The sequence below is a fragment of the Ailuropoda melanoleuca genome, chromosome 20, assembly GCF_002007445.2.
Source record: "Ailuropoda melanoleuca isolate Jingjing chromosome 20, ASM200744v2, whole genome shotgun sequence".
Lineage (NCBI taxonomy): Eukaryota > Metazoa > Chordata > Mammalia > Carnivora > Ursidae > Ailuropoda > Ailuropoda melanoleuca.
In genome coordinates this window covers 3,601,334-3,613,240 of record NC_048237.1, presented here as the reverse complement: position 1 = coordinate 3,613,240, position 11,907 = coordinate 3,601,334, and the positions used below count along the sequence as shown (strand labels likewise).

The 11,907-nt window shown below is 44.9% G+C and overlaps 1 pseudogene; it reads left to right on the top strand.

Annotated features, from left to right (window-relative positions):
* The first annotated feature begins 1,285 nt into the window (after positions 1-1,285).
* On the top strand, positions 1,286-1,659 carry LOC100464167 (annotated as a pseudogene).
* The last annotated feature ends 10,248 nt before the right edge of the window (positions 1,660-11,907 follow it).

Below are 11,907 nucleotides of genomic sequence, written 5' to 3'. Positions count from 1 at the left end.
ATAGTTGTCACAGCACTCTCAACATAATAGGCACTTGGTAGTAGAAACGGTGCAAGGGATCTTCTGTGAAGGCTGGTGTAGTTCCCACTTCCCACACAGCTGCCCCCAGACCCCAGGCCTCTTAGAAGATGGACAGCTGCCAAGCCAGCTGTGGTAAGTCCGTGTTCTCCAGCGTGAATGTCCAGGAGGGAGGACCTCTAACAGGAAATGGCCAAAGACGGTCCCAGTGGAGTGTCCTTCTCACAAATCTCCAGGGAATCATTGTACATGTGAGCACATGGAAACCCGCTCAATCCTTTCACTGAACTGTGCCTCTCAGAGCTCCGACCACAGCCCAGCTGCTGCCCTGCAGCCCTTCACTGTGCTATGCTGTGGCCACACCTGCCCTGGGCTGCCCGCGGCCAAGACAGAGCAGAGCAGGGACACCGAGGCAGGACTGTTCCAGGGAGACGCAGGGTCCTCTGATGGCCGACTTTGACCAAGGACTCCCAACAGCTTTGCCAGACTTCCTTCAGCTGCGCAAGGGGCTAGGACACTTCTACCCAAATTCCTTTCTCCTCCCTCCCTGCGGGGAGACCTGCACCTCACGTGCTCACAGCTCCCCGGCTCCCCTCCCACCTTCCCCTTGGCTACATCCCTAATAAATCTTGCTCATTTCACCCCCTCTCAGTGTCCACTTCTTGGAGGGCTGCGGCTAACACTACTAGTGACCATCTCCTAACTAGTTGAATGAATGATTGTTTCTCACTGAAATGTTCCGCCTATTCAGTTAGAGCCATAGGGCCAATCTGCATGAAAATGTTTTTAAAAGGTTTTCCCAGGATTTGTGTGCAGAGCTAGCAATGGGTCTCCTTTTCGAGTGTCATGTTTATCAACTCGTTTGCATTAAGGCTTACGACATGTCCGGGACTAGAACTCAAACAGTATCGGTGACTGGGGGTCAGGCATAAATGGGCACGACCAGCAGACCGGACTCGAGGGCTACGCAGAAGCCGGATTAGAATGGGGCTCTGGGCTCCTCTGAGCAGCCACCTGAGGGGCAAGCACGCACCGGCGGACTAGAGACTGTCATTTGAAGCTGCCTCCTCCAGGAGGGCGTATCAGCGCTTGCCTGCCTCGCAGGGAAAGCAACAGGGATTTCCTGTCTGTGTGGAAGTTAAAACACTGGCTTTCATGCATTGCTGATGGGAATGTACCATGGTGCCCGCAGCCTGTGGGAAACTGTGCTACTGAGTCACGTGCTTAAAAATTGTTTAAGCGCGTTTTCCAACCAGGGCCCGGCAGCATGTCTCCTGCAAAGAAGAGTGGTGAGAAGAAGGGCCGTTCTGCCGTCAACAAGGTAGCAGCCAGAGAACACACCAGCAACAGTGACAAGCACATGCAGGGAGTGGGTCTCAAGAGGCGTGCCCCTCGGGCTGTCCGAGAGATCTGGAAATCTGCCATGAAGGAGACGGGAACTCCAGATGGGCTCTCTGACACCAGGCTCAACAAAGCTGTCTGGGCCACAGGAATAGGGAATGCTCCGTTGTATCTGTGCGTGGTTGTCCAGAAAACAGAACAAGGATGAAGATTCACCAAACAAGTTCTATGCGTTGCTTACGTATGTGTCTGTCACTGCTTTCAAACACCTACAGGCAAGTTAACGTGGATGAGAACTAACCGCTGATTGTCAGATAAAGAGGAAACTACCAAACGTGAAGACAAGGATTGTTTACAGAAGACATGGGCCTGGGTCGCCCTCACCACACACCCTGCTGCTTAGAAACGAGGGGTGCCAGGACTCTACTAAGCCAACAGCCAGTGCAGTGACTGCAGGGAAATGGGCAGGACGCAGACAACCTCTGATGCTCTGCTTAGAAGTCCCTGCAGAGCTAAGGATGGTGAGGCGTCTGACTCTTAGTTTTTGTTCAGGTCATGATCTCAGGGTCGTGAGATCGAGCCCCATATTGGGGCTGAGCACGGAGCCTGCTTGAGATTCTCCTCCCTCTCCCTGTGCCCATACCACTTGTCCTCTCTCTCTCTCTCTAAAACAAATAAATCTTTAAAAAAATAATAATAATAATTACCTGAAGTGCTGCTAATTACAGTTTCCATCAGTCTGACAATCTGAGTTCAAAAGTGACAGCCGCTCAGATTCCCCCCCAGGAAGATCCCTGGAAGCCAGACTCTTCGGTAATGGACCTACTTCCAGCAACTGTCCTTTCTTCCTCTTCACCCCCAGGGTGTCAGGAGTGGCTCAGTGTGCCTGCTTCTCTTCCCCATTTTTTTAAAAAAGATTTTATTTACTTATTCGACAGAGATAGAGACAGCCAGCAAGAGAGGGAACACAAGCAGGGGGAGTGGGAGAGGAAGAAGCAGGCTCATAGCGGAGGAGCCTGATGTGGGGCTCGATCCCAAAACGCCGGGATCACGCCCTGAGCCAAAGGCAGACGCTTAACCGCTGTGCCACCCAGGCGCCCCTCTTTCCCATTTTTATTCACTGTTTCGAGCAAGAACATTTCTAGCAGGCCCCTTGAAAATTTTCTTCACAGGGTGGTTTAAGTAGCAAGGCCTGGGAATCCACCTACATAGCCAAATATTAGAAATATGGTTTAGTATATTAACTATTACCAATATGATAGATTATTACATTATTTAAAATTGAGTAAGACTATGTGGCAACATAAAAAAGTATTAATAACAGTATTGAGGGAAAACAGAATATAAAGTAGCAGACAGACCAGCCCCACAAATACAAAAATAGTATACGTGAAAAAAAAAATTAAAGTGAAAATTTTTTGTTATATATATTTTTACTATTTAAAAAATTAATAATGTAACATACCAGAAAAAGAATGGTACGCTTTAAACGGATGAATCATATGGTATATGGATTATGTCTCCATAAAGCTCTTTTTTAAAGAAGTACAAACACAGCGGCAGCTGTGGGTCTATGACACTCTGCTATGGGGCCCCGGGAAGAGAGACAAATGCAAGCAAGAGGGGGCTGTTTCCCCTCCATTCACAATGTGATGGAGCAGCAAGGACCCAAGCACCGGGCAGGCAGTGTTTCCCAAGCCAGGCGCGCAGCTCCAGCCGTACGTGGGACGGCCTGGGGGAGGTCCTGCACAGAGGCTTGGAAGTGAATGAGCACTGTGCTGTCTCCTGGATTAGCTCGGAAGTGAACGGTGGCCCCTCTGAGGCTCCTAAGACAGGAGATGTAGGTGGAAGCTTGCAAGGGGGCAGGGAGACAGCCGTTTCAGATCCCACTGGTCAGGGCTAGTGAGCTGGCTGGGCCACAAGATGCATATTGATGGGACCACAATTACACGTGACGTCATTGGTACCCGCACGGTCAGTCCAGGGATACTCGGTATATAAACAAAGTAGGGACTTGTTACAATTATTTAGATAACTTAAAAAGCAAGAAAGACAATCTTGCCTGAGTATCTGAACTTCCTATCTTTGTGTGTATGGCACTGGGGCTCTGGAGTATATGTGTTATCATCTGAATTTGCCCTTTCTACTGTAAGTGGATACTCTTATGGGGTGCAGAGAAATGTGGGAAATGAGCTGATTTTTACCAGTGCAGAGAGGTATCTGGACAGGCTAAAAGACAGACCCCTCTTACTAACCTGACCGTGAGCCCATAGCTTTCTCAGCATTTGCAATGAATGACAGCATCCGTATGTTCAGATTCTAGGAGAAGGACACAAAATGATTGAGAGTGACGATGTTAACGTAAGTCTCCGTATTCTCGGTGTTGGCCATGCTCTCGCACATCAAATTTCCGTGTCAGAGTAATAATCAATGGACAGACAGTCATCCCAAGTCTGAAACCCCACATGGCTCCTGTAGCAATGCGCTGGGATTGGCTATTTGGATTTACATAAAAATAGAAGCCTCTATGTAGCACACCTAACAGGCCTTCATACTGGGGGAAACTGATTACTTGGGATTATTGTTACTGACAAGTGTTTTTGTTTTGAATTTTTGGAAAAGATTATACATGCAGTTACACATGTATAAATGGGTATTCTAGAAGGAAGTCTCCCTCTCAGTGCCCTGTCTTAGAAGCAACCATTGCTATGCGCTCCTTCCAGAGACTCCATAGGACTTTCAATAATGCTAAAAGTTTCTCTGCACTGGGCATGGATCAATAGCCATTCGTAGGGAGACACACCTCTTTTCAGGTGGATATTTTGTCCCCAGATGCAAATATGTGCATTTGTAAACACATAAACACACACGGGTTAGTCAAAAGTCTCTAACAGATTGGAAGAAAAACACAAACAGTGGATTTATCCCTGTTTATAAATAGAAAAAAAATCTCAACGTTTATGGGACTTTAAACATTTAAACAAGGTATGCTTGAATATTAATAATTAAAGGGATTTTTCTGGCCAAGTTCCATTTTTAAAAAGCAAAGAGTTGTCCTATAGAAATAAATGCACTAATCTAGTGACTTGGACTCCACATTCTGTGCACCTGTCTAAAAATGCAAAATAGCTATACCTTTTAAGCCATTTTTCTCCTGGTCCATTACTCTGCAGAAGTAATTTGAGTAGGCATTGATTATGATGAACACCACAGTTTAGAAGATGTTAAACCAAGCTTATCCGAGCTCACATAGAGAAACAAATTAGGCAAACTGAAGTAATTTGAGCTAATGAAGTTTGATTCCAAACATCCAGAACAATTAAGTTTCCAGTACCTGCTTGGGTTCCTGCTCCAGAAGGCAGCAAGGAGCTGCCGCCTGGAGGGCCGGGCAGAGAGAACTGACGAGAAGGTTTGTAAGTAAAGGCCACAGAGCCATTCGGGACCTCTTTCACACGTTTGAGGATCACATCATATTGAAAGGAAGGGGAAGTGGGCAATGCACCCATGGGGACCCTGCTTATTGAGGGTCTCAGGGGTTCCAATATTCCAAAGACCCAGTACTGTGAGAGTGGGACCAGCTCAGACTTTGAGTCTGAGCCTTGACTCTGCCCCTTACCAACTACAGGCACTATATCTAAACTCTCTATGCCTCAGTTTCCTTGTCTGTAAAATAATAACATATTTCTTCATGTTGTACTGTAATTATCACCATCTAGACATTCTCCCTCTCCCTCTCCTAGCTTATTCATTGTGTGTCTTATTCAATCACTCATGCATCAAGTGATTCATTCTACTGGCTCGGTCAGAGGAGCATGCGACTCTTTATCTTGGGGTCCTGAATTCACCCCACATTGGGTGTAGGGATTATTTGAATAAACTTTAAAGAAAAAAGATATTAAAGGGCAATATAAAGTGATGTGAATTGGAGTAGAGGCTATTTTGGATTGGAGGCTAAAACGTCCTCACTAAGGTGTGACATTTGGATAGGTACCCAAGTGAAATGATGGCTATCTGAGGAATTAGGAAAAGAACGCCCAGTCCAAGGGATGATACCAGTACGGGTTCTGAGACAGACATGAGCTTGGACTGTTCTAGGACCAGTAAGGACCCAGTGTGACCACAGCAGGGGAGACCAGTTAATCAGTGCCCAGACCATCTTGCATCTTGAGGCCACTTTCAGAACTTTGAGTTTTATTTGGAGGATGACGGGGGACTGCAGGAGAGGACTTAGAGCCACATTGAAGCCAATCAGCATAACTCCTAGAGACTCCTGGGTAACAGACCCTAGTTACACACCCTCAAGTTCAGGGGTCACTTGGATCAGCTGTGTTAGTGGGGGAGGGGGGAGGCTGACGGTGCCACGTGAGCGCTGTATTGATGCCTGAATGTATGGTACTTACTGCTCTCTGTGGTGACCTTGTATATTAAATGACCTTGAATGTAGCTGGTTCAGAAGAGGCTGGGCTCGCCCACGGTCTAGACCAGCAGTTGCTCTTGCAGCCTTATAGGGTAGATCTGGAATGAGAGGAGCTTCCAAAAGCTCTGATGGGACCACCACTCACTCGGACATTGCTTTCTGCAACTGCTGACCAGTTGAAGAGGCACTTTGGGGTCTAAAAGCTTGCAATTACCACCTGTCCAGGAAAATACTGCAGACACCTTTGCAATGTGGCCTGAGTGTAGGGACTTCCTTCCTGTAATTTTTTTAGATAGGTAAATGTAGCTTGACTTACACCTGTGTCAGTATCTGCACGTAATCTTCCTGTCAATCTGTGCCTGCTATTGACTCGGCCGTGTAGAAAGCTGGTGGCTGTGTAGAAACCAGGGCCCTGGAGGGTTTGCGGTAGGGGACTAACAAGATATCATTTGTATTCGTCAAAGATCCCTCTGCCTTCTGTGTGAGGAGTTTATTGTAGAGAGGCAAGAAGAAGCAGGGAAACCAGTTGGGAGACTGTTGGGATGATAGTGATGGTGGGATTTACAGTTGGGATATGTATTGAGGATAGAACCGCAGAAGCCGCTCCTGCATAGCCTGTGAAGGAAAAAAAAGGAATCCAGAAAAACTTGTAGGTTAGGACCTGATCACCTGGGAGAGCAGTGGTGGTGTTTACTGAGAAGACAGCACATTCAGGTTGGGATGGATGGAGGACTTGAGTTTGGTTGAGACGTAATAAATCTGAGATGCTTACTGGACATCTCTATGGCAATGTTGACCAGAGACGGTTCACTAATTTTCTGTCATGTGAGTCATCTGTGCACCCTTTGGAGGGAAAATATGTGCCCACCTCACATCTTTACATAAGGATGTGATTCGGTCAATGAGATGGGAGGGCAAGTGCATGGCTGCGCAAAAGCTTTAAATGTGATTTCATGGTTTATGTGGCACCCTCTCGCTTGCCCTCCACCATGAGCACAACATAGTCCAGAAAAGGGCTACTGAGTCTAGGATGAGAAGTCACACTAGTCCCGCCAAGTTAGGCAGAGCCACAGCTGACCCGTAGCATTTATGTACCTTTAACAAGAAATGCATGTTTACTGTAAGGCATTGGGGTATTGGAGTAATTTGCTACTGCATCAGGAATTGATAGCACAAGGGTCATCAGTCTATAGACCGTGTATTTAAGGCCACAGTACCCAATGATATCACTTAGGGAATAAGCATAAATAAAGAAAAAGGCTGAGTCCTGGGAAGACAAGAGTCCAGGAAAACAGAAAATCCGTGGACAAAGATATCAGAGGAAAATCAGGAAAGAGCTAGCCTAGAAGCCAAGTTTTGTTTTTTTAAGTGCTCTATGAAAAAGAACACAGTCCATGATGCCAAATACACCTGAGGATATGGGGGGGGGGGGGATACACAGAAATGACATCCAATTTAGCAAGAGAGAAAACATTGATGACCTTGACAAAAATGATCTCAATGACTTGGTGGGCAAAAAATCAGCAAAAATTGGATAGAATCTGAGGTGAGAATGGGGAGACAAAAAGTACAAATGACATTTTTAAATAAATTTGCCATAAAGGGGAGCAGAGGCATGGAGCAAGTGGAGGAGCTCAGGAAATTCTGTTTTGTTTTCCAGATGAGAGATAATACAGAATGCATACATGTGGATGAGAAAAAACCAGTACAAAGTGGTCGTTTCGAGGTAACATGAAAAACTAACCGATGCTCATATGAGTGATGAATCTTGCCAGATTCACTATGGGAGTTTTTACATAGATATTGTTTAATTGTACCATCACCAGGAATCCAAAGAAAAATATCAAAATCCTACGATGCCAATTTTTCTCTTCCCCCCAGTTCTCTGAGGATCCTAAGGGAGCCACAGACAAGGAATAACAAACAATTAAATGCTACTAATGGTTGTTTGAGTGCCTCAGCTCCAGCTCAAAGTCATAATAATGGTTCACGAAGACTCGGCAGCTCGGCTTTCCCCTTCCAGCCCCGAATCCAGTTCTTAGGATCTTAACCTCTCCAGAAAACTTTAGAAAGAAAGTCAGCTGAAGAGAGTGGTCTTGAATCCACTTACACATCCCCACAGAATGGCAGAGGGCTGAAGGGGCTCTGTTTGTGCCTGTTATGTCACTACGTTCCATCCATTACCTGTTAAGTTCCAGTTAATGTCTTGAGTTCCAATAATTCACAATAGTGGCTTGTCCTCCCTTAAAGGGGCAGCTAGCAAAGTGCAGGCAGGTCGGTCATAGAAAGGCAAGTTCTCTCCCACTGTGCAGGTGGGTCATTGTGTTTTCTCCAAGGGCAACTCATTCATATTGAACTGAGAACCTCCGAAGATAGTGTCCTCATCAAAAGGCATGGCCTTCAGAGTGGAAATTTCAGAGCCGAGGTACAAGATTGGCAGAACGACTTGGGGCAATGCTCCCAAGCCTTCCATCTTCCCTCATGGGAAAGCTGGCTCACGCCAAGTTCAGACTCCTTTGGGACTCTTATACATGCATCACGTGCAGGCTCTTCACTATAAAACCTCTAGAAAGCTCTCTTATGCTGGCGCTCTCCCTCCCGGCATGCTCAAATGAACATTCTTTTTTCAAACAGCCCATAATTATCAAATAGCTTGATTTTTATTGCAAAGAAAGAATAATTGCACCGAAATCCAGTGACCATGCTTTTTGGGAAGCTCAAAGGGAATTTCATAATTCAGAATTAATTAGGCAATGAGAGAGAACAGGAGGCATATTTTAGTCTATTAATTCATGCCAAGTTCAAACTCATTCCATCTCAGTTGCCCAGTGTGAATAATTATGCCATTAATCTAAGGCTGGAGGAGAGCTATGGTGACTGCAATACATTTCTAAGCAAATAAAGAAAAATGTCACTTCTCCTTCAACTAATGCTCTGAATAGAGCTACATAATAATAATACCTTCATTTATTTATAGGGCATAAATTCTCCAGAGCACAATAAACTATAGGATAAGCAAAATGCTAGTTAAAGAGGAAAAAAAACAGAAGTCTTCTAGCTAATTCTGAAACAAAACACTAGAGAGGAAAAATGACTAAGGAGAGAAGCTGAAAATTTTAAAAGAGCTTCGGAAAGCGCTACGGGGAAGAGGTGATGATATGGTTTTTTGATCTCCCTCTCCCCGTCTATGGAACACTCTCCTGGTGACTCAGTGACTCAGAGGGCTAGCAGTTTGCGGGAGGAAAGTTTCATTCACATTTCATCAGCTCTGAACAGGCCCCCTCTTGCCAATCATCCTTTGCTGTCAAGGTGCAGGGCAGCCTGCCCCCTTCCCCACGACCAGATGCCCTTCCAGTTCACGTACAGTTTATTGAGAGTAGAAGTACTGTGGGGATCAGATCTCAGGATCCCTGATTGTGAATTAAGGGAGAGAGAAAAGGCAAGGAATCTGGAAACTTTCAATTTCCTGCCAGCACTGACTGTCTGCATGGCGCCCTCTGGTGTCTGGACTGCGTTCTCTTACTGTCTCCACAAGGCTGTCCAGAGCAATTTTTCCCCCCACAGGAGGGAGCGAAACAGGGAAAATAAAATTATTAGAAGACATAATTTTATTTTAAAATAATAGCTTTACTGAGTTTCAAGAGAAATGTACATTCTTAAAACTTGGATTATGCAATTTACTGACTAGAAGATCAATTAGAATATGGGAAGAGAGTTTTAATAATTTTTTATTATGTTATGTTAGTCACCATACAGTACATCCCTGGTTTCTGATGTAAAGTTCGATGATTCATTAGTTGTGTATAACACCCAGTGCACCATGCAATACGTGCCCTCCTTACTACCCATCACCAGTCTATCCCATTCCCCCACCCCCCTCCCCTCTGAGGCCCTCAGTTTGTTTCTCAGAGTCCATAGTCTCTCATGCTTCATTCCCCCTTCTGATTACCTCCCCTTTCTTTATCCCTTTCTTCTCCTACCGATCTTCCTAGTTCTTATGTTCCATAGATGAGAGAGAAACCATATGATAACTGTCTTTCTCTGCTTGACTTATTTCACTTAGCATTATCTCCTCCAGTGCTGTCCATGTTGCAGCAAATGTTGAGAACTCGTTCTTTCTGATGTCTGCAGTTCTGTACACTGTATAACAGCACAAGAGCCATATTAACTTCTGATTTTAATAATGGTACCATGTCCTTAAAAAAGAATTTCTTCCTTTGGGAAGACACATCAAAGTATTTAGGTGTAAAAAGACAATATATCTGCAAGTTTCACTTAACTGAGAGAGGCAGAGAGAAGCCAATGTAATAACAAGTTGACATGCAGAACATTGGCGAAGGCTATTTAGTAATTCTTTGTATCATTCTTGCAACTTTTCTGAAATCTTGAAATGATGTCAAAATAAAATATTTCTTTTTGAAACTGGCTCCTTCCCCTGACTCAGCCTACAAGTGTGGTCAATCACCAGGTGCTTTCGACGCCATTTCCTAAACATAATCTAGTCGCTTGTGTTTCTCTCCACTGCCACTATTCCAATATAAAGCACCCCTCCTGCATGCACTAACAACTAACGAAAAATAGCAAATACCTTAATGGTATAATCTTACCTCTCTAACGTCCCTTTAAATCAACATTGCATTTATGTTGCCAGTCCTAACCTAGCAATAAGTTAGGAAAAGGGAGCAAATGTTATAAGGATTGGAAAAGGGGATGGAATAGTCTATTTTCACAGATGATGTGACTGTCCCTGTCAATATAGACAACCCGAGAGAATCTACAAAGTATTATAACTAATTAGATTCAATAAAATCAATAACACAAAAAATCTATTCCTATACAACCAATCAGAACATGTATTTTTTTTTAAAGATTTTATTTATTTATTCGACAGAGACAGAGACAGCCAGCGAGAGAGGGAACACAAGCAGGGGGAGTGGGAGAGGAATAAGCAGGCTCCCAGCGGAGGAGCCTGAGGTGGGACTCGATCCCAGAACGCCGGGATCACGCCCTGAGCCGAAGGCAGATGCTTAACCGCTGTGCCACCCAGGCGCCCCCAGAACATGTATTTTTTAAGTGACAACAGCAATAAAAGTATAGGGTTCCTAGCAGCAAATCTAACATGTTAAACACATGCACAAGAACATAATAAAAGTTTCTGAGGAACATAAAGGAAGGCTGAATAAATTCAAGAAATATACAACATTGATGGATGGTGTAACATATCTACAGGTTACCTTTATGAAATCTATTCACCACCTTCTTGTTTTGCTAACAAAACCCAAAATTTGGGGAGAGGGTAGAAACATGTTTTGCTAAGTTTTCTTGCTGAAAGGCAAAATTTTCTTTTTTTTTTTTTTTAATATTTTATTTATTTATTTATTTGACAGAGAGAGAGAGCACAAGCAGGGGGAGCAGCAGAGGGAAAGGGAGAAGCAGGCTTTCCGCGGAGCAGGGCACCGGGTGCAGGGCTCCATCCCAGGACCCTGGGTCACAACCTAAGCCAAAGGCAGACACTTAACGACTGAGCCTCCCAGGTGTCCCAGAAAGGCATAATTTTCAAGGAAGTCCTGGCCAACAAGAGGTAAACAAATGCCTGGGGTAGTTTCTGTTTGTTTGCTCGTTTGTTTGTTTGGCTTTCCCCTCTTCGTGTTCCTTTTTCCTGAAGGAAAACAGATGTGATGCCTGAAGTAGCTTCAGCTATTTGGTAACAGCAGCAAGAAGCAGTAAGCATAGGCTGAAAGCGCAACACGTACAGAGAGAAGAAGTCAAAGACACTTAATGAGAAGCACTGGACAGTCACTGCAGCGGCCCTGGGCCGCTCACCTCCAGACCGCCCGGCATACGGAGACAGGAGCCTTCACGGTCTCACTGCTCTAAGTCAGGTTTCTCTTCCTCGAATACAAAAATACCGCTCGGCACTAGAGGAGATAATGCTAAGTGAAATAAGTCAAGCAGAGAAAGACAATTATCATATGATTTCTCTCATCTATGGAACATAAGAACTAGGATGATCGGTAGGGGAAGAAAGGGATAAAGAAAGGGGGGGTAATCAGAAGGGGGAATGAAGCATGAGAGACTATGGACTCTGAGAAACAAACTGAGGGCCCCAGAGGGGAGGAGGGTGGGGGAAT